We start from the raw sequence: 23157 nt of genomic DNA, 5'->3' as shown, positions 1-23157 counted from the left end.
AGCTTGGAGTCAGCTGCTTTAAAAGGAGAGAAAACACAGAGATTAATCTTGATGCATGACACTAGGCAGCTCACTAGAAGAGACAGAGACTTAGTTTGCCACTCAAGCAGTGAGAGACTGACAATCCACTCCTCATAAACACTGGGAGATTGGCCTGATTGCTTGCAGGTGTGTGGGAGCACACCTGCACATCTACACCTTCCGGGATCGGCGGCTCCGGTCCAATTACACCCTTTGGTGGGAACCTGAGATTCAGGAAGAAACTGACACAAAACACACACACACACACACACACACACACACACACACCCTAGATACCTAACAGTTACAGTCAAAAATCCTCATTCTTTCATTGATTGTTTTGGAACTTTATGGGAAATCAGCTTTGTGTGTGTTCTCCTAAATATCCATTTTCCATAGGAAATACAGCTAATTAGTCATGGATTAGTTAATTTATTCATATTAATGGCCACACCAAGCTACACAGACGCTTCTACTAGCTCGATATTTTTAATGGGTGCTTGTGTTTGAGCAAATAAAACAGAAAAAATAAATAAATGTTTTTGGAGAGCTGGAAAAATTTGAGTGGCATTAAAGTCAAACAAATTAACTACAGAAGTTACTGCTTGTCATTAAGTATCATATTTTCTTTTCTTTGTTTTTTTCTTCATGTTCAGTCGGCAAGTGAAAGTTGACTCTCCAGCAAAGAGTGAGCGACAAAATCTTTGTCTCTCACACTGCACAGCAAAGAAGGGTAAAAAGACGAGGGGATATCGCGACGCATGAAACAGTTGAGACAGAGGAAGGTCGGCAAATACAGCAGAAAAAGAGAGACAGAAGGAGAGAGAGGGAGATTAATGAGATATAAATCAAATCAGGTCACGTCTTGATAATGCCAGCAATCTTGCAACAGCTCCAAATATAAATCTGAATCCTTTCAGGACTGCAGTGTGGGAGGGATACCCACCACATGCTTTACAGACCCTCTTTTTTCCCATCTCTGCACTCTCGCTGCATAAACAGGACCTACGATAAACAGATTGAATTAATTAAATAAAACTTTCTCTTGGAAGATTCACATGTCCACTTTTGTAGAAATACTTTGCACAGTCTTCTGCATAGTCAGTGTTCTTTTTACCAAACGGTTAATGAATGAGAATGAGAAATTTGCACATGTGATACAGCCCTAAGTATGTGTGTCAGTTTCACTTTTGTGTATTTTTATTCTATGCTCTAGATTATATAAACACCAAAGGCTATAAGAGATTGAGGACTTTTTGCTTTTCTTCTTCTAAACTAGTTTTAGGCATGTACAATTTGTGAGATGGAAAACAGTATCTTATAGTATGTATACTGAACCAATCTTTTTTATGCAAACTCATACATATATGCTATCACCACAAAACAAATAAAAAGTAAAGTAGACAAAACAAATCACATTGTCACAGTCAGAATGGTTCTGGCATTCATATGGGTATTGCCCACCTAAACACTGCTACTGACCAGTACCATCCCCCATGTCAAACAAAATCACCAACAAGGACAATTGACTACCCCGCTATACAAAAATGCTGAGTAAGAACGCGAGAAAAAAGAAGCGTCACTGGCCAGATACTGATCAAATTGAATTTCTGCTGGATGCACCATAAAAACGTCTGCGTAATATAGGTTCTACTACTCCTCACAAATCAGTAAAACCTCCCTGAAGCACGAGGTCAAAATCTGATGACTGATGCCATTTCCCTAAATCTTTGCTTTGAACATTTTGCGAGGAATCAAAAACCACGTTCACAAATTCGACAATTTTTAGGTCTGTAAAGTGCAAGCATTTAGATTCAGTAACACGCTTTCAATTACATTCAGACTGATAGCTGTTCAAAAACCCCTTAGCCTGGCATACTTCTGCTTTCATTTAAATTAAGGAGATGTATTTAACACACTTGTTACCCCCAAAAATCTCCACCTGTGCTGAGTTGGATCCGAGGGGCTGTTTATGAAGACATTGACACATTCTCAGCCCAAATGAAGAACCTAACTGATGCTGAGTGCAGCCCAATAACCATAACATGGCAAATATGTCATAGTAACATGTTTACAGTGAAGTTGTTGTTGATTCTCTGTGTGTGTAATGCTTGCTGTTTGAGAACCCCAGTACACAAATTCATTCTTAAACCTCTTTTTCTAAAATAAAATCAGCTTAACTATAAGTTCCTCAAACACTTTCAATGTTTGTTGTTGGGACCTTAATAGTCTTCACAAACATTACGAGTCATCCCTGACAAAATTACTGCACCTGCAGGAAGAAGAGCCTTGCATTAGCTAATTTACATATTTAACTTTCCTCTCTCATATAAGAGATCTGATTAACCTAAGCAATAATTTAAAAACCAATGAATGGATTTGACCCTAAAAGTGCATCTAATCAGCGCTGCTTTAGTGATGCACTTGAGTCGCACATGCTCATGTTCACAGATATTATCATCTCTAGCCTCCTCTAATGAGAGGGTTTTAAATACTAGTAAATTGTTTACCATGACAGCCAGGTCACATAAAAACAGCAAATGTACAACACATCGTGTTATATCATTATACACATTTTTCAAGTTTTTCCACATATCACCGACTGACTGGAGCATGTTATAACTCTGCATCTTTTTGCAGATTTGTTTTTCTGCATACCTGCTAGATAATGCAGTCGCTTGATGAGTTTGTCCTCTGGATGTTTACCCAAGCATGCTCTATATATTTAGGTTAATGTTCCTCTTCTCACAGATTTGCTTATTTCCACTTGCCTTGTCAGACATGCCTTGAAAGCTGCTTCCCTCATCAGCCGCTGCCAGGGAGAACCAGTCAGGCATGTGAATGCCATACTTTAGAAACAAGTGACTGTAAAGTGGTTTTGACTGTATAATGCAAACCACAAACAAAGAATTAGGATTTAATGAGATTCCCCAAAGTGTAAGGAGTTATTGAATAAATTGGTAAAGCCTTGGTTCCTGGTATCCCTGAGGCTATTCAACTTCCCAAGCTTGCCTTCCTCATATATTATAAAAGAAACTGATTTTATTCAGACTAAACCACCTTCATCAGTTGACCAGTTGTGATGGTCTTCAGCAGTAGACAGAGATTATCATGGGTGCGTTGAATCCTCTGCTGTCCCATACACAACAAACTGTAATCCACTGTGCATTTTGATATCACTCTATAAAAATGAGTGATCTACGGAGGCTCATTTGTTGGAAGTCCTTGACCATGTAACAAGTTTATCATTGTTCTTCCTTTGGACCGCCTTTGAAAGATACATACTTCTGCACAACTTTCTATCGGGGATCTTCTCAATCTTTTTTTTTCAATTCCTTGCACAAACCATTGCTTCTGCTTCCAACACATCAACTTTGACAACAAAATTTTGTCTTGCCTTCCAATAGTGCTGGTCAAGATATAAGCAGCATTTTTCACTTTATTTTTTTATTGGATATAATGTTATCCATTGTCAGTATCAAATAGACCCATTTGTTTCATCACAACATGTTGATGACCATATTATATAGAAAAAAAAAACATATCCCTAAATTCAGTAATTTTCTTTACTATGTTCTTAAATGCAAATGTGGTAATTATGACTATCCTTTTAAGTTCATTCTTATGTATTTTGAGCAGCTAAGCTCTTTATTTTTAGGTTGTTGTATTTTTGCTTTTCAAATCCTCTGATCTAAAAACAAAGGCTTGGCTATGCTGTCATGCACTATCATGTATGACACCAACACTAATTGTGACTACAGCAAGCTTCATTGCAGCCATTACTTCTTGGGGGCTCTGTGCTATCACTACATGTTTGTTCAGTGCATCTGTGTGTAAACATAGTCTCTCGCTATTTACAATGATGTGTTTTTCTCTATTTTTGAATGTGGTCTTTTCTTAGTGTTTTGTTGAGAGTAAACATAACATCAGCTGCTGCACACCAAATAGCATGTGAGTTTTTAGTTGTGGGACATGTTGGTTGTTTTTTGTACGTGTGTGCAACTGCACTGATTTCATACATGCAGATCAAGTCAAGATGCATATGTTTTGACAAAATCTTGAATATAAATGGAAATTTGTACCTATTATATGTAGGAAAAGTTCATACATAAGAATTAAGCTGTAGGTTAAGATATTTCAAAATGAAGACATTATGCAGCCATGCAGATGGATATTTTTGATACATGTGTTTTCATACAAAGTGTGGGCTTTCATTATATGCACAGTTCCCTAAGATGTGTGCATGGCATTTGGCTTGTTTCATGGAGAGCGGTGTGCTGGCAGCGAGAACTAGTAGGAGACAAGAGCTATTGATAAAATCAATCTTCACCCTGTGAACATTTTAGAGAAGCTGTGGGTAGAAAATGGTTGCTAACTACTCCTCAAGGATGTCATGGCAGGAGTCTGTCAGTAATGCTGCTGTCACTCTGGCGTCTGTTTGAGGTCAAGGTTGGTGTGCATCATTTTAATGGTTTCTCAATCATGCAGAGGCTAAATGGCAAGTGAGCTCACACAGACGGGTGGGATTATTTCCCTATGAGAAACAGTTGTTCCTCAACTTCTAGAGCTCTGTGGTGTAGTCATTGCAGTAATCGGTTGTTCATACTTCATGGTGATATTTCTAAACCACCAGAATGCTAGTAATGATCAGTCAAAATAATAGAGAAAGGATCATCTATTTATGAACTGGTTTCTAGTGAAAAACATTTGAGTAGTAACACAAAATGTAGGAGGTTAGGGTTAGGGTTAGATAAATTCTCACTGAGGAATAATTACAGAAACGGAACAGAACAGCTCCACATCGAGTGTTTCTTAAGAATGCATAATTGTCAAGCAGATGGACCATCTGCTATACTTAATATCCTTAAACGGTTTTGCATGAAATGATTAATTGTGTTGGCACTAGCATGTCAGCTTAACAATGTCTTTGATAAATCTGCATAAGGTTGTTGTGAAACTAAGTCCACTACCAAACAGTTCAATCTGGTAAGAATTTTGTCCCACTAATCAACATTTTGTCCTCTGTATAATCTGCCTCAGTATAGTATACAGTATATACATATATACAGTATAGTACTCTTTTTGCTTATCTATTTACTTATTTTACTGTCTTGTACTGGTAATGGCTTTTAAAAGGCCAAATAAGTAACACCAGAACTGCAGGGGGAAACCTTAAGGAATACTTAACACAACAAAACAAAAAGAAAATAAATTAACTGATCATAAAGCAGAATAAGTCTCCTAAATCTTGTTTTAAATGTAAAGAAATTCTTTAAGATGAAAAAAAAAGGGTCCAATTTCAAAAGCATTGTGCAAAATTTCAGCTGGTAAGTGATAAATAACCTGTGTTAATAGGGATTATATTAAAGTTTTTGTAAGGCTTTTTAAATTCTGCCTGTGAGTGTTTTGAGTATATCAAACTACCTCAAATGTCTTATGACAATAAATTAACTTTTTGTTAAAAATACTTTGATGGCAGTCTTCTGTAATCCATCAATGATGACGGGGATTTGCAAACCAGCTCAAATGTTCAAACAAGTCCTCCCCCTAAAACATGCTTTACTTTGTCATGTATTTGTAGAGGACTGTATGACAAGGCATATAAATCTACAAACATTCCAAAAGAGTCTTCAGTAAACAAATGTCTCTTCTGGCTGAGGATCTTTGAATATCTGAAAACTGTTATGTCGTCTCATAAAAATTTGACTTTTTTTAGTTCCAGGTAATTGTGTTTGGCCAAAACCTACAAAAATACATTGTATTCTATTCACAAACTTAAGTACTTTGCTTGACACATAGCCATTAATGTCTAGTCATATTGCACATTTTCTTTTGCTGAGCTCAGGTCTTTCCCACAAAACTGTTCTTAAAAATCCTAAAGCCGTAGTGTAGAAAGAATGCACGGAAAAACATTTTCAAGAGATAAAAACAGGCCAACTGAGTTCACTGCAGCACTCTAATATCAATTTCTATGAAGGCATCCTATCTAGCCCCACAGGAATGGATAGAAAAAAAGCATAGATCAAATTTGAGTAAAACCACATGAAAAGAAGCTTTGAAGTTAGTGAACCACAAAAGCAACTATTCATGCAAGTTATATCAAATAAGATGAATGGCATTTGACTTTTTAAAAAGTCTGACAGACAGCGCCTTTATACGTGAGCTTAAAAGCATCACAAGAAACCAACAAAGTTCCAAAGCGACCAAAAGCCTGGTGCATTTGTAAAAAAAAAAAAAAAAAAAAAGAATGAATTATTGTGGTGAAGGTAGAAAAACTAAATACTGCTCCCTGTGAAATATACATCAACCTATTTTGTATAATATTTCTGTTTTTTCATATGCTATATGAAAAAAAAAAACAACAACACGGCTTTGCTTAACCCATCATCTTTTTTAATCAATCAATTTGGCCAATAATTGAGCTACCAATATGCAGTAACCTCCTTATCGAAGTAGTTAAATTATTTATCCTGACTGTGAGACAAATCTGTTTTTTTTTTTTAATTGTGTGAACTTTTCTTTACTTTGAATATAGCATTTGTCGTTAAAGAATCTCCATTCTATTTTGCCACACTGAAACGATAACCTGTCTCTCAGGTTTAAGGCTGACTATAGTGCTTTCTTATACTTATATGCACTTTATTTTTGCTGCGTGTTTGCATGTTCTCTCGTGTTGAGATGAAGACACATGAAGCCTGTGGTCCAAATTGAAGCTGGGAGACTCTCTCTACCCTCATCTCCATCGTCATTGCTTGTCTCTGCCGCAGCCAATCACCGCCAGATCCCCGCTCCTCCTCAGCCAATCATCGATCAAGAATCCCTTCATAAAGCTCATCATACATCAATCCACCTGCTTCCCAGCTGTGCTTCTACCCACCACCTCAAGGGCTACCATCCTGTAACTTTTAGATGCGTCTCTGCTCAAACACACCTGGATCAAATAAACTGCTCATTTCCAGCCTATTGCAGAGAGGAATGAATGCTGGTGAGGGAATTCAGACATTTTGGAGCAGAAGTGAATCTAAAAGTTGCAGGATGGTAGCCCTTGAGGACTGGAGTTGGTGACCCCTGCCCTAGTGTGTCATATCCTCTAACCGTAGCTTTGAGGGCGTTTTCTAACATGTCATTTCCTTTAGCTTTAGCTTTGCAACTAGCTAAAAGAGATGGAAGGAAAACACAGAATTATTTATTCTCAACAGCATCTTCTGTCAGAGTCTCAGTACCAAAAGAAACCTACTTTCAAGTCAAATAAAACTCTCTAATTGCTGCTGCTTTTCTCTGTGTGAATCTTTCCAGATTGAAATTATATGATTTATTTATTTATTTATTTATTTGCCTAATTTTACCTCTTATTCCCACTCGGGAAAAGTCTCCATCAATCTGTAGTATTTGGCAACTAGACAGGACTATTAGGATGTAAGTGAAAATGAAGCGACTGCTGTCATGTGAGATCGCAGACATGACCTCCATCACAATCAAGCATGTTCTGTTTTTTGAGCCATGTATGAATGTACTGTAGTCAGGTCTTGTCAACTGATTAAAGTGGTATAGGTGGAGCTAAATTTAAAGAAATTACATTTGAAAAAAAATAAAAAATAAAAAAATATGTGTGTGTGTTTCAGTTAGAATCATAACTTCTGATTTTGTTCATGCAGTCAAGTCAACCCATAACATTATTTTCTGTTTAGAGAGAAATAGACTTTTGGAAAAATTCGACTTAGAAAGTCGTTCTAAAACCCACAAACACTAATTCAATGTGAGTACTGAAAATAAACAAAGTTTCATATTGCCAACATCAAAAACTGACCCTGCTGACGATACAGTCCTTTATGGTGCAATATTTCATATATAATTCAAACCTGGGTCATTGGGAGTCTTCTCTGATGGTTCAAAAACAACACTACACTGACAGACGTCCTTTGTATAGTGAAAATGACTGAAAACAAATCAGTATTTCTGAAATTGAATATTTCAACAATATGTGGTCAAAAAAAACAAAACAAAAAAAAACAACAGCAACCCTAAAACAAGACTTCATTAGTTAGGTAATTAGAACATATTTGTTGTCCTTTACGGGTTGGTTATTGGGAAGTAAACCTTCTAGTGGGAGTCGTTACCTTCAGTGATTGCTCTGCCTGGTCATAAAGCTGCCCAAGAAAGTGATGCTACTTTGAAGGACCCAGCGCATCCTTTAGTGCCAGCACTGTTCCAGTCTAATGTTCTTAATAACCTGGATGATTATTTTTCCTAATAGGCTGTCAAGCAATTTTAAGTATCTTTCAAACAGTTCAGCATTTTTTTTTCTATTTTTAAGGATTAAACAAAGAAAAATTACAGATTATAATTGTTCTGCATAATAATATAATTTTTACTGTTAAAATAGAACACATTTTATTTTATTTTAACTAAAAAACACTGTGCTTTTGATTTGTACAGTGTTTGATGCATTAAAACCATCTATTTAAAGACAGATGATATATTTTAGTCTGCTACAGATTTTTATTTTTCATTGTTGTATTGCACTGTTTTTTAACAGTAAAGGCTCCATTCATAATTCATTCTCTGATTTTGTACTTTTCCAAGAATTCCAAAAATACACTAATGATAGAAAGAAGGTCAAGGTGACCAAATTCCCATTTCAAGCTTACTTCATACCTGCCAGTTCAATAACTTGTACTTTGACTTCTAGTCATTTTTATTCCAGCTTCCAGTCCAACATGCGTGCCTGTAAATACAAGAAACAAGGTATAAGCATAGGTCATTCTTGAGAAAACAAAACATTTTATTAATTTTCCTTACCACAGGCTTTAGTAAGTACACCTTTTGATTAAGAAATTACAAATAAAATATAGTTGACTTATACATCTAATGCAAATACATCTACTTTAATGCACTCCTTATTGAGAAAAAATGTTTTCTGTACTACTGTTTCCCTCACAGATGTTCGTAATTGTGACTTTGAGATTTTGCTTAAGAGTGACTACAATATATGCTCCTAGATGCCTAGAAAACCTCATTCCTGAGGGTCAATGCAATATTCAATTCTATAAAGCCTTGAGTAAGGCTCTGCAACAAACACACACACACACACACACACACACACACACACACACACACAAATAAATGCACAGTGTGAGTTTGGTACACAGTCAATGAGGATGGCCTCTGGTAAATAAATTATTGAGAAGGAAAGCAAACAGAGATTAAGGTTTCTATCTTTCATGCCACACAACAGTACCGTGTAGAAACTGTGCAAATAAGTGTGTGTTTGATTAACAACAGAATATAAATGTGTGTGCTTATCACACCAAACTTTGTTTTTTGGGTTCACAAATGTTAAATGTACTGTCACATTATTTTAAAATGACACTCGGATAACAGCCGTGGAATGCCACAAGCGCATTAGTCCCTATATGCTGTGCACCTGAAAATCCAACAATGAATGAAAAAAGGGGAATATTCCACATTTACATTTGTTGAACTTAAGATAAAATATTGTTCGAGGGTTGTTAGATAAAACTCTCAGGAAGTTTTTTTCAGGGTCTCCTAAGTAGTTTTATCAGTAGAATTGTGTATTTGGGATTACCTCAAAATACACAGCAGTACCGACGTTCATCCAAATGAGGGGAAGTGTCACGCAGTAACAATTTTACTCAAGTGTGAGTTTCAAATAATCTCAGGCTGAAAATGAATGCCAGTGGCATTAAGAGGGAAGCTCCTCCATGCATAAGTTAAATCACAACAAAGGTACAGTTCATACAATGAAGCAGAAATACAGAACTTTACAGTGAATAATGATACAATGACCATAATTTGCAGATTCAACAGAATCTTGGGTACCAAAGTGTCTGATTGCCTACCAGCATTCTGCAACTTGAGCAACCATGAAATGTTTAATGTTGTCTTTTCACTGCATACGTTGGTGTATCACTAAATAGGTCAATATTGGTTGAAATATGAGAAAATACTTTGTAGAAGATCGAGTTCTGCTTCCATTTCCTCTCTGTTTTGTAGTCTGTATTAGGGGTAAGAAAAAAAAAATAGGTGTTCGAATTGGGAACAATACTTCTGATGCGACATAGGTCTCTTTTTTTTTCCATATTTAAGAATTAAGTGGGCGACTGAGAATAAAAATTTAATGCTCAGTGACTATCACCCATCAACTGAATTTTAGCTGCATTCCTTAATCCCGCTGAGGATTTTTTTCCTCATCAAGGAGATGTAAAACACATAACCACCAGACACATACACAGATAAGGTTTCTTTGTCTGTCAACAAATTACAGTAAAAGCATAAATGTGAATCTTGTTCACTCTCTAAGCATTGGTCTCCCACAATTCCAACATTCAATATTTATCATGAAAACTTCAGCCGTAATTTACTGTGGAACATCCCTCAAGAGTTTACTGTGATATTGACCTGACTAAGGAATTCCACTGCCTTTCCCATAGTCAATGAAACAAAGACTTGTAACACTGGTGGCACTGGCATGTTCACTAACGCAGATGTTTGCTTTTGAGAGATGAAACAAGGATATTGAGGAAGGTGCTGGCTTTTGCGGGTAGTCCATAGTGTTTTGCTGTTTGTATGGAATGTCTTAAGAAATACACTGTTTCACAAATAATGTCGAGGATGATTTGAGAAATGTACCAAAGCGACTGAGAAGAACTGCAATGAAAGTGATTAAATGAATGGATCGTAAACACAGCACAACATGCTGTGTTTACAGCTGACAGTGCAGAGCTGTAAAGCTTAAACCACTTTTAAAATGATACATTTATATTACCAAGTAGATGATGGATATAGAATCTGTTGTTGTGAGCATTATCACCGCTGTTACTATCAACAGCATCAATATTGCAACACCCCCCTTCACCCCACCTTCATTCTTTAAACACACTCTGACACACACAAAAAAAAAAAAAACAAACATGCCTTTTGTCATCATACTCCAAAGTGATATATCATTATGTTTTTCATTTTGGTTCTTAAGTGAGTATTTTAGAATATATCTGTAAGATCTATGCAAAGCTTAAATGCGCAGATTACCAAAAAAACAGCTGGCAGTTCAAAAGCAGATAAAGTGAGATATGTTTCTATAATGTCAGTCTGTAGCATTGATTCTGTAGAACAAAATATAACCTATGCATTTTTTCCCAAAAATTACATAAAAAAAAAAAAAATATATATATATATATATATATATATATATATATATATATATATATATATATATACACACTGCTAAAAAAAATAAAAGGAACACTTAAACAACACAATATAACTCCAAGTAAATCAAACTTCTGTGAAATCAAACTGTCCACTTAGGAAGCAATACTGATTGACAATCAATTTCACCTGCTGTTGTGCACATTCAACTTTGTACAGAACAAAGTATTCAATGAGAATATTTCATTCATTCAGATCTAGGATGTGTTATTTGAGTGTTCCCTTTATTTTTTTGAGCAGTATATATATATTCCAGCAGTAAGTTTAGTAAATAAAAAACGACTGCATCATTCAGTGGTCTTACTGACGTCTTTGCGTGACTGCAAGAGTTTCGTTTTCTCATTACTAATTTAACATCATTCATCCACATAAAACCATTAAGTCAAGACCAACTAAGCCATATTCTACTTCTCTCTTTTTTTTCAAAAATAACATCCTTGTCTCAAAGAGCATTGCTGCAACAAATCATGACTAATATCAGTGTCTTCTGCTCCAAAAAGTCAACATATTTTGACCTGCTGGTCACACTACATCACCCTCTGAATCAGACCAGAAAAGCATACCATGCTGAATCAAATGGGTGAGCAGCCACTTGTTCAATTAGGATATTTTGTGGGGAGAGGCAGTGCAGTTTGTAGTATGCTGAGAATAGACTCCCAGAGGAGAAGTGGTGAAATAAGCTTAGCTCTGTTAGCCATTTGTCATTATCTAATGGTAAATGTATGTGTTTTCGGTGGACAGGCAGACAGACAGACAGAATCATTGCACAGTGCACATGGATTCCAGATCAACATGATTCCACAAGACAAAACACATTAGCTGACAATGTGGACAGAACTACAGGAGGCAAAGGAGGGGGCAACTACCCCCTCCAGTAGACTTTTACTCCCCTGCTGCCCTCCCCAGTTTTATAACCTAAAAAAAAAAAACATATAAATCTTATGTTTTTTTGTCCAGAAGTCTTTTATAGCCTTCAACATAAATGTTGAGCCACCAAAAATTCTATATTTATAAATATAATCTTGAGATTCCTGAAAAATCTGGCTATGTCCCTGCATTAAATGCTTTCTACCTCTTGCACAGCGACCACACATGCTAGTGTGTAACGAGCACACTGACATCTGAGGAGCCACTTTCTCCAGGTTATGTGTCAGCACAAAAAGTTAAAATCCAATGAAGTTTGCAATGAAGATGATCACGGTTTTATACGTCGCTTTATCAAATTATCAGTTTCTGACAGTGACTCTCGCATGTGATTTCTTAGAGTATCAGCAAATTTTGCATGTTAGATTTTGCTTGTGATAAATTCAAGAAGAGTTTCTGAATATTTAAAATGTGTGAAATGTTTATGGCTTGCTGTTTTGGGGGTTGAAGTTACAAAGGCAGCTCCATATGATCAATGTCACAGCAAGGCATCACCCAGTTAAACCATATTAATTAGACTGATTGTCAGACTGCTTAAAATAAATAGGTAAGAATGTAAATAGTAAATCTTAATATAACAGCTAATTTACCCTGAAATCAGACATGGTTTCATTTAGCATGATTTCATTGTAAAGGAGTAAATGTAAATAGTAACTAGCCTCCCAGTCCCCATGTAAAATCTTCTGGATCTGCCACTAGTGGGCATTAAGATGGAGTACAATTGCCTGGTACTAATTAATTCTGTATGTGACATCATGTACACTAAATCATTCAAAATTCAGCTAAATATGTACTTTGATACATTTTCATTTGATATCGAATCACACATGTCTGGGATGTACACCACGTTTACTAGACAACATGTGAGCTTACAGGATTTTTTTAACATATTGTCAGTATTTCAGTGTGTGCATGTCTGCGCTTGTGCAGTCTATGAACATAGTTACTCACAGACTTTCCTAAATATAGACAAACACTTAAGATGCCAAAAAATGTGGCAATCATTGCCAGATTCCAGTTTTTCATTAGAAAGAGCGCGCTGAGTGATGTACAGTAAAGTCATTTTAAAGACATAGCTTGGCAAACGTAATAATTTCCCCATTTACGGCCTTTATCAGGTTTTCTGAAATGTTTACATTTTCATCCAACTTCCCATCAATTCTGATTCACTCTAAGTTTAGTGACCAGCATATTAATTTTTACATCCATGTTTTAATATAATTTTTTGGGATTAAATGTTTAAAAGCTCTTGATTGGTACTACAGTATTTTTTGCTCCAAAAAGAGATGCGTTGAGGAGGGGGAAAAAAAATCAAAAACATCACACCAGAGTGGAATTAGCGCAATCAGGGTAGATATGGAATTAATATGTCTGATTAAGAGCCTGACTGAATTAGCATTTGGTCCAAAGGGGATTCTAGCTTCAGGGGAGGGATACAATATGTTCTGGAAGCAATAAAGGCTGACAGATTGGTCTATGGAGTAACAAAGACATTACAGAGCACGGGAACAAACAAAAAATGTGTTCTTTTGTCTTTGGTTTTCTTTCAGCCAACTTTTGGATCAAAGTTGGAGCAAAATGCCGACTATGTGTAGTTAGGGGCATCGATCATATTGAACAATGATCAATGAAAAAAATATGTACAAATTTGCACAAACCTCAAACACAACCTAGGACATAATTTTCCATATATAAAATAATTGAAATGTACATCAAGCATAAAGTATTGCCACTTTGAGTAATCAAATAGAGCAAGGGGCAAGGTATTTGTGTGGAAGAACATTCTGGACTGCGTGCGGTTTGCCTTCTGTCCAAAATTGTCAAGTCTTATTCAGGAAGATCTGTTCTGACTGGGATATGAAAAGCCATTCTGTCTCCCCAAACCTTGACTTTGAATTCTTCAGTTTCAGGATTAGGAAGACAGACTAGGTTAGACTGATTTTAGTATTTGACTCCATAAAAGTCAATAAATAAAACCTGGTTCAGAGTCAAGAACAAGTTGCAACATATGGGGCCATTAATCAGTGTGATCTGTAAAACTTAGTTGACTGCAGGTTCTCAGTCTGACGAAATAATGGAAGGAAGAGGGGTGGGACAGTCAAATGTAGGCCTTTAGAAACCAGACGAGTTTTCCCCGCTAAACCATCTACATAGATTTTTATAAAAATCCTGATCAGGGTAATACTGACAGATTTAGGAATCTCAGTACATGCGGGATGGAGAGCTGCTTAGGTGTTAAGCTCTCTGAATAGGAAGTGTCAAGCATAAAAGCAACAACACTTGTTTGGTTCATGTGCACTCAATTCGAACCTTAAACATGTGATTATACATCAGTCTTAAAAAGGTGTAGAATCCAAGTCACTTGAGGTCCAGGGTAACGTTTCCACAGTCAGTAATGATTTGGGAAACCATGTAATCTGCTGGTGTTGGTCCACTGTGGTTTATCCAGTCCAAGCTCAGCAGAGACATTTTGCCCACACATTTTCGAACACATTGTACTTTCGTCTGATGATGAGATTTATGAAGATGCTTATTTTATTCTCCAGCAGTGCTTAGCACCTGCCCATACTCCCGGAAGTACCAGTACCTGACCATTTGTGTGATTGGCCAGCAAACTCACCTGACCTTAACCTCATAGAAAAGACATGAATTATTGTCAAGGAGAAGGTGAGAAAACAAACTCAATCAGCTGGTTATAAAAAAAAAGAGTGCTTGCTTAACACTTCTGCAGAGCCACAGGTTGATCCCCCTACATGCTATGTACAAACAAAAATGTAAAGGGAAGAAAAAATAAAGGTAATACATAGCATATTTCAACCCTGTAATTTGTGATTCTGGCAATAGTTAGTAGAACCTGTGCCACTGTTGATATGGAATGGACAACACACTAAAATGGATGTGTTCTATGTAAATCAGTGTTTGTATGATTTCAATCATTTGCCACCCTGTTAATTAGCAGAAAAACAAAGACATTAAATAGGCACAATCTCTTAAAAACAACAAAAGCATAGGATGATGAAGGGAGCGGGCAAGGACAAAAATAAAAAGTATACAGCTGAGAGAAGAAAGCCTTGGAGTGGGAGAAAGTCGAATACAAATTTAGAAGAAAAGCCAAGGCGGCATAAAGAAACCTTTTGGCAAATGAGTGTGATATGTGAGCAAAGAAGGTGAAAGACAAAAAGGGAAGAGGAGAAAGCAGCAGAGGGAATTTTATATTGTCATTATTCATTTCATTTTCCTGGTGTGATGGACATTATGGTGAGTCACCAAGTGAGTCTTTCTTCAGAAACAGATGAGTGCAGTAGTTGAAGAGGCAAACTGACAAATTAATTTCTCCCTTCTGTTCTTTGTACTCATTTGGATTTTCCTCCAGAAATTAAACAGCAGGCGTCAAACGGTGCCCCATTTGGTATGAGAGCTAACTTCTTGTTTGATTTCTATTAACCCCATGAGGCCATGCTCTTAAGGTAATTTATCTGCTTTTGATTTTAGGCCTTTTCTCTAACATAGAACTTCCTCATTGTTTGCTGTTGCATAATTTGTATATCTTCCTTTTAATATATTCACAGATTAGTTTTCTATATTAGTTTTAAAACACGCAGGGATATAAGAAATGCTGATGTTTTTTCTCTTCCTTATTCTGTTCTTAAAATGGTTTGGTTTGGGATATTGTCCCAAATCATTAAAATTCACAGTGACAATTGTTTGATAAATCTTTGATTTAGTAATCTGGAAAAATATTTTATTAATTAATTATTTCAACATTTTCATTACACTTTTAAGAACAATATTGTCTCAGATTAATTATAACGCCCAAATTAATTGTGCTCACACAAATGTTGAGAGGATGCAAATATCTGATTAGCCCTATAAAGTTTATTTTATTGACACCTAGATTAATGAGTTCTGTAATGAGGCTAGTTAAATATTTATATCAATGTAGAAAAAAAAAAAACATACTGGGGATAATAAAAAAAAGAAGAAAAAAGTTTCTAACAAATGTAGCTTATTAACTTGTTTGAATTTCATATTTTCATAAATAAGCATACAACTCAAACTCTTATCTTTTATTTTACCACACAATACTTCTTCTTAAAAGCTATTTTAAAAAGGGCAGACCCTATTTTTATGATCTTCAGCAGAGCCAACACCACGATGCTCCTACACACCACGTTCAAAATGTTTTGCGGAATAAACAAAGTAATCTGATGAAGTTTTAGGGTTGTGGAATGACCGAGACTCCTATTCTGTTCACAGAACTTTGCTCCTGGAAAACAACCAATTTAATGAATAAGCTCTGCCAATTCAGAAGAGAAAGGTGATTAAGTGTCAAGCTAGACTGATATTAAAAACTTGTTTCCGCAACTTACAGGATATTTACACAAATATCAGTATCACTATCCTCATAAAATTGTTAAGAGTAGCTGAGAAATGGCAAGAATTCACATTTTGCCTTGTTGTATCCCAATAAGTTTCTAAGTACAGCTTCAACTTGCATATATATATATATATATATATATATATATATATATATATATATATATATATTTGTTTCTTTTGCTTGGAGAATGATGTTAATATACATACATTATTTATCCAGGATGCATTTTGTTTCAGCAAAAAATGGCAGGGGGGAAATCATTGTTTAATAATCTTCTGTGCATAGTGATATGTGCATTCTGGTACTATGATACCACATATTACTATGGTACTATGATAAAAACAGAAGTACTGAGCAGAATTGTTTTAAAGGTCACTATTTAACAGAAGACAGTCATTGATCTACAAAGAGTGTAATACACAAAAGGCTACTGCCACTGAAATAGAGTGTGACGTCCGTGCATATTCATAGAAAGTTGAGTGGATGGGAAAAGTGTGGACAGAAAATGTCCACCAGCTACAGAGATAGCCATAGCATTGAAGGGATTGTCAAGCACACTTCATTCAAGAATAAAGGAGTGAACTGAGGGTCACTGAAAGTCGCTGTCCACAGATGAATCCTACACATGTTGCATTCCTTGTTTCAAGCAACTTCTGAACCAGAGACTGGACGATTGCTCAGTGGTCCAAAGTCCTCATTTCAGATAAAAATAAAGTTTGCATTTCATTTTGAAATCAAGATCCCAGAGTGTGAAGAAAGAGCAGAGAGGCACATAATCCACGTTGCCTGAAGTGCAGTATGAGGTCATTGATGATTGGCCTGATTACACCTTAGCATTGCCAGAGGCTACAATGATGCAGCAATCCATGCAAATGGAGGCCCAATACAGTGTTTTAGCTTGACATTTCTGTTTAAAATATCTTCTTTTTTATGGTGTTTAAAATTCCAATTCTATGAATTACCAAATTTTAATTTTTCATTATCTGTTAGCCAAAATCAGCAAAAACAAAAACTTGAAATATTTCACTCTGTGTAATGAATGTAGCTTCTCTTAGCTAAAATGAATGACAAAAATAGTTAAACGTTTCAAGGTAACTATCTGTTTAATAGTTACCTCCAGTATAAGTAACTCTGGTTACCGTAAGTCATTCGCACTGCACCGTATTCTTTGCCTCCTCAACACCTCCTTCATTTAAGGTGCCTGTAAAGAGCCCCTTCCGAGATCCATTCTGGCAAACTCCAGCAAAAACCTCTCCATAAAAGATGATTCATTTCCAGCTCCAAGAATCACCTTCTGAGTATCGTTCCCCACTCCCCACGAGATGAACGCAACTCCTACGTTTTACAAAACAGAAATGAGCCTTGAATAAGGGGTTGCTTGAGATTCACCTCATTCACTGCTGTGCATGTGTATTTAGAAGAATGTTTCCAATCTAGAATAATATGCATGCTGTTCTTGAGGGCTATTTCATGATCTTGCCAAGTAGTGGAATGTCCCTAAACTAACAACAAAAAATATTTCTAATAGGTTGCTTCAAATGAACTTTAATAAGATATTTGCAGCTCTCTTTTTAATAGTTTCTAAATTACACTATTTATTTTTTCACACAGTACTTTCTGATTGTGGTAATAACATTTTTTTTTTACCAGTCGATGGAGAGTTTATGTGTGAAGTTGTGGAAAATAACTATATGTGATGTAAGTAATGTAATTAATGCAACGTTTCACCTCAGTTCATATGTATGACAGAATATTAGATGTATTAATTACATTTTGATTTGCAGAGGAATTATTTTTGATCTACCTTTCAGAACATCCACAGGTACATATTTTATTATAACATGGAAAATTATGCACAATACTTTTATGGGGCTACGGCCACAGTCTATTTGCTTTTTTTTTTTTTTGGGTTCACAGCTAGGCGGATTCTTAAGCGGATTTATATTGTGAGGACAGCACTAAGCACAGGGTTGATTACAGGTATTAGAAGTTGAAGTTGATAACAGACTTAAGGAAGGGAATGCTGACATGATATCAGCAGGGGGATGAAACCCAGAGACCATATTATAGTGTTTAATATCTGTGCGCTAAATAGAGTCAGTAGGAGAGAAGACGGAAGAGGAGAGAAAGTGAGAATGTACGTTAGCGTATGTGTAAATCTGTGTCTTCCCAGAGCCAAGCAGTAGTACTTTTCTTATGGTTCACAATGTGTTTTTATGTGATAGATATGACTTGATTTCTTCTGCAAAGCTTATGTACATCAAATAGCAGAGAAAACTGGTCATGATGAATTGTCTAAGTGGCTCTGTCTTGAAACAGCAATCAGTCTTTTAGTGCTTTCCAGAACAATCTTTCACCAGACTTGAGTTTCACTGTCTGTCACCCCGAGCTACAATACTCTGCCAGTGTTGTTTGCACGAGAAGAAAATGCTCCATCAGACTAGAGATAAGGCGCATTGTACTGTGTGCCTTGATACTGGCTGTTATCACAGGAGAAGCACTCAGACTTCACAGGTAGAGTAATGCGTCCAATACCACAGTGTGCAGGTTATCATGAAGAGTAATCGGCTAAATGAAGAAGGACAAAGACCATTCAAAGGACAGTAAATGTTTAGCAAATGCAGATGCATGACTTCTAAGCTGTAATGCAGGTCAGAGCATGCTTTGTAATGGGAAGCCTTCCTAATTTAGATGAATTAAGAAAAGACGGCTGCGGTTTTCTATTCCCAAAATTATAGCACCACTCGGCCATAACATAAAGCTAGCTTTGATTGAGTGAAAGGCGGGCGATGTTGTAGTGCTAGCAAATGTAAGCCTTCTGCACTGTTTACAGATTCATGGGGATAGTTGAAAATGTGTATGAAGTCTTGTATAGTCACAGAGGTATGGTTTAGGCATGCTAACAATGTAAAACATTTCTTCTAAGTACATTAGTTCTGTGGTGAGAAATGTTTTCCATTTGAAGGTTTCTCAGAGTTTTTCAGCTCAGCCTAGTTTCGACAACATGGACCTATTGTGCTCCCCTACATTTGTATGTTATTGTCTAACAAAAGTCTAACTGAAAGAGTAGAGATTAAGGGTTGACTGCGTGAATACCTCGGCCCGCTAAGAAAGCGCTCTTTCCTGCAAGAAAAGGAGGGCGTGTGAAGATGTTATTTATTTTTCATTCAGAGTTGGAAATTCAAGAGCAGTAGGATAAGCCTCAGAGGAATAACTGACTAGAGTTGTTACCTCCTGGGGCAACAGTCGCTCTCTTCTCCTTCTTTCTCCCACTACTGCTCAATTTCCATCTCCCACCTTTCTGATCTTCACAAGAGAGCCGCCACTGTCTCTCTGAGAGAAGGAGAAATAAAGCTGGAGCTGTTCGTTCTCAATACCAGCTTTGCCTTCCTCATAGTCAAACTCTATTCATCGCACACCTATGTGGTTTAATAGTTATGGATAGCTTCGTTCAGCTTTAAACACATGGGGCAAACTGAGTTGAGTGGTACTTCTGGTTCCTCCCGGGCTTGCTTGTTTCTACATGGGAAGGACTTTTTTTTTTTTTTTTTTTTTTTTTTTTTATTCCAGTCGTCCTCATTAACAGCATTCCCATTACACCCTAGAGTCATTAAAAAAGTCACTTTTTTCTCCCTTGTCCCTCCAGTGTTTTCCTTTTATCATTCTGCTCCATTCCACGCCTTATTTCGAATGAACTTAAGGTGTGAATGTCTAGATGACACTTATTTTCCATCTGGACCAGAGTGAATTATTGGATGCCAGAGAAGTGGGGCTGAGTTGGCTTTATAAACATGAGTCTCCATGCTCTGCTCTAGGCATTAAGCCGTTATCATGGGAGCCAACAAAAGACTTCCTTACTGTTCCCTGTTCCTCCTAATGAACTAAGGTGTCATATGCATTCTTATATTGGGGTCATTTGGGAGGTCCCCCATAGCTATAAAAAGTCAAAATGAGAGTTGTCAGACGTATGCAGAGGCTCTCGTGCCTTCAAACCTGTCTCAGTGAACTTCTTTCATGTTTCATTATCAAGGGGAAGATCCAGACCTTCTCTCGGTGCTGGTTTTGAGCAATCACGTAATTAAGATGACATTGTTGCAAAGGTAAAGTGTTCCTTAGCAGCTTAGGTTGTACGTAAGAAATCTCACATCGCAATAGTGTCAGACCCCAGGAGTTTTTTCACTACAGTGTTTTTACCACCAAAACCAGATAAAAAGAAGGTGAAGAATTAAAGCAATGTGTGCTTTCCCATTTCGTTTGAGGGACAACTGTGATATGTGATATGGACACCTGGGGGTGATGGGCTTGCACTATTTATTATACCTCAAATAGAAACAACCCAAGGCCCAGTCGTCCTCACAACAGCAGCAGAAAAAAAATAAAATTTACCTTTAAAGCTACAAGCCAACAACAGATGATGAAGAAATAAAATCATCATCTCCTGTTCAATATCGTAACTTCCTTCCTCTATCCTTGTTCATCCCTCTCTTTGCCTTTCCCCTTAACCTTTATATTACTCTGAGCTCCATCCCCCTCCTAGTTAAGTTCACTGGCTGAAGAGGAAGAATGCTGATGATGCAGGACGGGGGAGAATCCAGCATCAATTAGATTCTAAAGTGCTCTTTATTTATTTATTTTTGTGTCCCATGCCAAATTAAATTAAGCAATAAAAGATGTGAAATGGAAAGGCAGTGAACTTTAATTATTGAGGCAGAACCTCTGCATGGGTCATCACTCAGTAGAATTCTATAGATCACTGTGTGCTCTCATAATGCAGACGTGTTAGGAGCATGATTTTGATCTTCGCGTAGAATCAAAGACCTCTAAAGATCTCTTTGAAATGGTTGGACTCTTTTGGCCAATACAATTATTAAATTGCATCAATATAAAACCCATATATGTAAAACACGTTGTTTTACTTGCTTTCTTTGAATAAGCAGTGGGTGACGGTAATCGACACGTATTTTATTCTTACTTGTTTTGCTTGCATTGTTCTGAAAGTCATTGCTAATGAAGTTGGTTGTTCCAAACATATGCATTAGCAGAACATTGAGAGGAAGGAAGAAGTGTGGTCGGAAAAAGGTGTTCCAGCAACATGGAGAACTGCAGCCTTGAGAGAATAGTCAAGCAAAATTCCTTTCCAGAGTAGACACCACACATTAATACTAGATTAAGGGTAATGTTGCGTTCCCCATGTCAAGCCACTCCCGAACCAGAGACCATCTAATTTGGGCTAAGGAGAACAGGAACTGGACTGTTGTTTAATGGTTGTGATTTCAGATGAAAGTAAATTCTGTATTTGAATTGGAAATCAAGGTCCCAGAGCCTGGAGGAAGAGTGGAGAGGCACAGAATCCACATCATGGTTGAAGTCCAGTGACAAGTTTCCACAGTCAGTGATGGTTTGGGGCACCACGTCATGTCAATCCACTGTGTTTTCGGAAGTCCACAGTCAGTGCAGTCATCTACCAGGACATTCTAGAGCACTTCACGCTCCCCTATGCTGACAAGCTGCATGGAGATGTTGATTTTATTTCCCAGCAGGACTTGTCACTTGCACACATTGGCAAAGGTAATAAAAGCTGATTTCAACGATCATGGTTTTCGTGTTCTTGACTGGCCAGCAAACTGCCCCCACCTGAACCTTACAGAAAATATGTGAGCTGCAAGAGGAAGATTCAAATTTTTTGATGTACTACTACCAAGGAAGTGCTCTTTCCGTACTGCTGTTCTGCATAGGTCTGAACTCCCTGAGCCAAACACATTCATCAACAACACAGGCTATGGATACTAACTCAGAAATAGGGCCAATATCAGTCACCTCATCTACATGAATGACATCAAACTCTGTGGTAAGAGTGAGTGAAACACTGACTCACTGGTCCACACTTCCAGGATCTGCAGCACGGCCATCAGAATGTGATTCAAATTGAAGAAATGTGGCTGGATTGAGACAAAGAGAGGTGAGGTAATCCATGTGGAGGGGACTGCGCTCCCAGAACCGAGAATAGCAGATGCTGAGGAGAGCTATAAGTACTTAGATGTACCACAGGCAAATTGGCAACCACGAAGCGGTCAGAGGGCCTTCCTTATTAGACATGAGGTTAACAAGAGCCCTCGGCTGAAGACGGTAGACCTCTTTCCGGACCCATAGAAAGACAAGCTCATTGAATTGTTTCTGTTAAACTCTTATATGTTAGAGAGAAGTTGTTTGTGTTTAACGTAACGTAATTGTTGGACTTCTCCCTTAATCTGTGGTTATTTTGAACCTCCCGCAATCCTAAGAGATTTGGTCCATTGGAATGAATTATTATGAGGCTTTTTTTGTGGTTTCAGGAACTGACAGGTGCACTGGACACCCCCACCACTTTCCGGTGCCCGACCGTAACATCTGCCACGCTCTTCCTGAGCATTGTGTGTTAAGATTGTGGGAGTGTTAATATATGAATCTTAGCAGGCAGGTTTATATGAACAATAACTGAGACAGAATTATTTTTCTGTATTTTTTTTGATAATCAGGTGGTGCCCTGGCTTGATACTTTTTATATAATTCACTAGTTTTATTAATAATTGTCCTAAGCAATTACTTATAGTCAAACCTGACTC

The 23157-nt window shown here is 37.0% G+C and overlaps 1 protein-coding gene across 2 annotated transcripts in view; it reads right to left on the bottom strand.

Annotated features, from left to right (window-relative positions):
• LOC106948178 (leucine-rich repeat-containing protein 4C-like) overlaps nt 1–23157 on the bottom strand; it is a 141571-nt gene that overhangs the window by 9218 nt on the left and 109196 nt on the right. For both annotated transcript variants that reach the window (XM_015033716.1, XM_015033715.1), the window contains one exon: nt 8677–8746. The gene's annotated coding sequence lies outside the window, so the exon portion shown is untranslated. The remainder of the gene's footprint in view (nt 1–8676; nt 8747–23157) is intronic.

The sequence above is a fragment of the Poecilia latipinna genome, unplaced genomic scaffold, assembly GCF_001443285.1.
Source record: "Poecilia latipinna isolate Pla-1442-1.1 unplaced genomic scaffold, P_latipinna-1.0 Scaffold277, whole genome shotgun sequence".
NCBI classification, from domain to species: Eukaryota; Metazoa; Chordata; class Actinopteri; order Cyprinodontiformes; family Poeciliidae; genus Poecilia; species Poecilia latipinna.
This window is presented reverse-complemented; position numbering and strand designations above follow the sequence as displayed.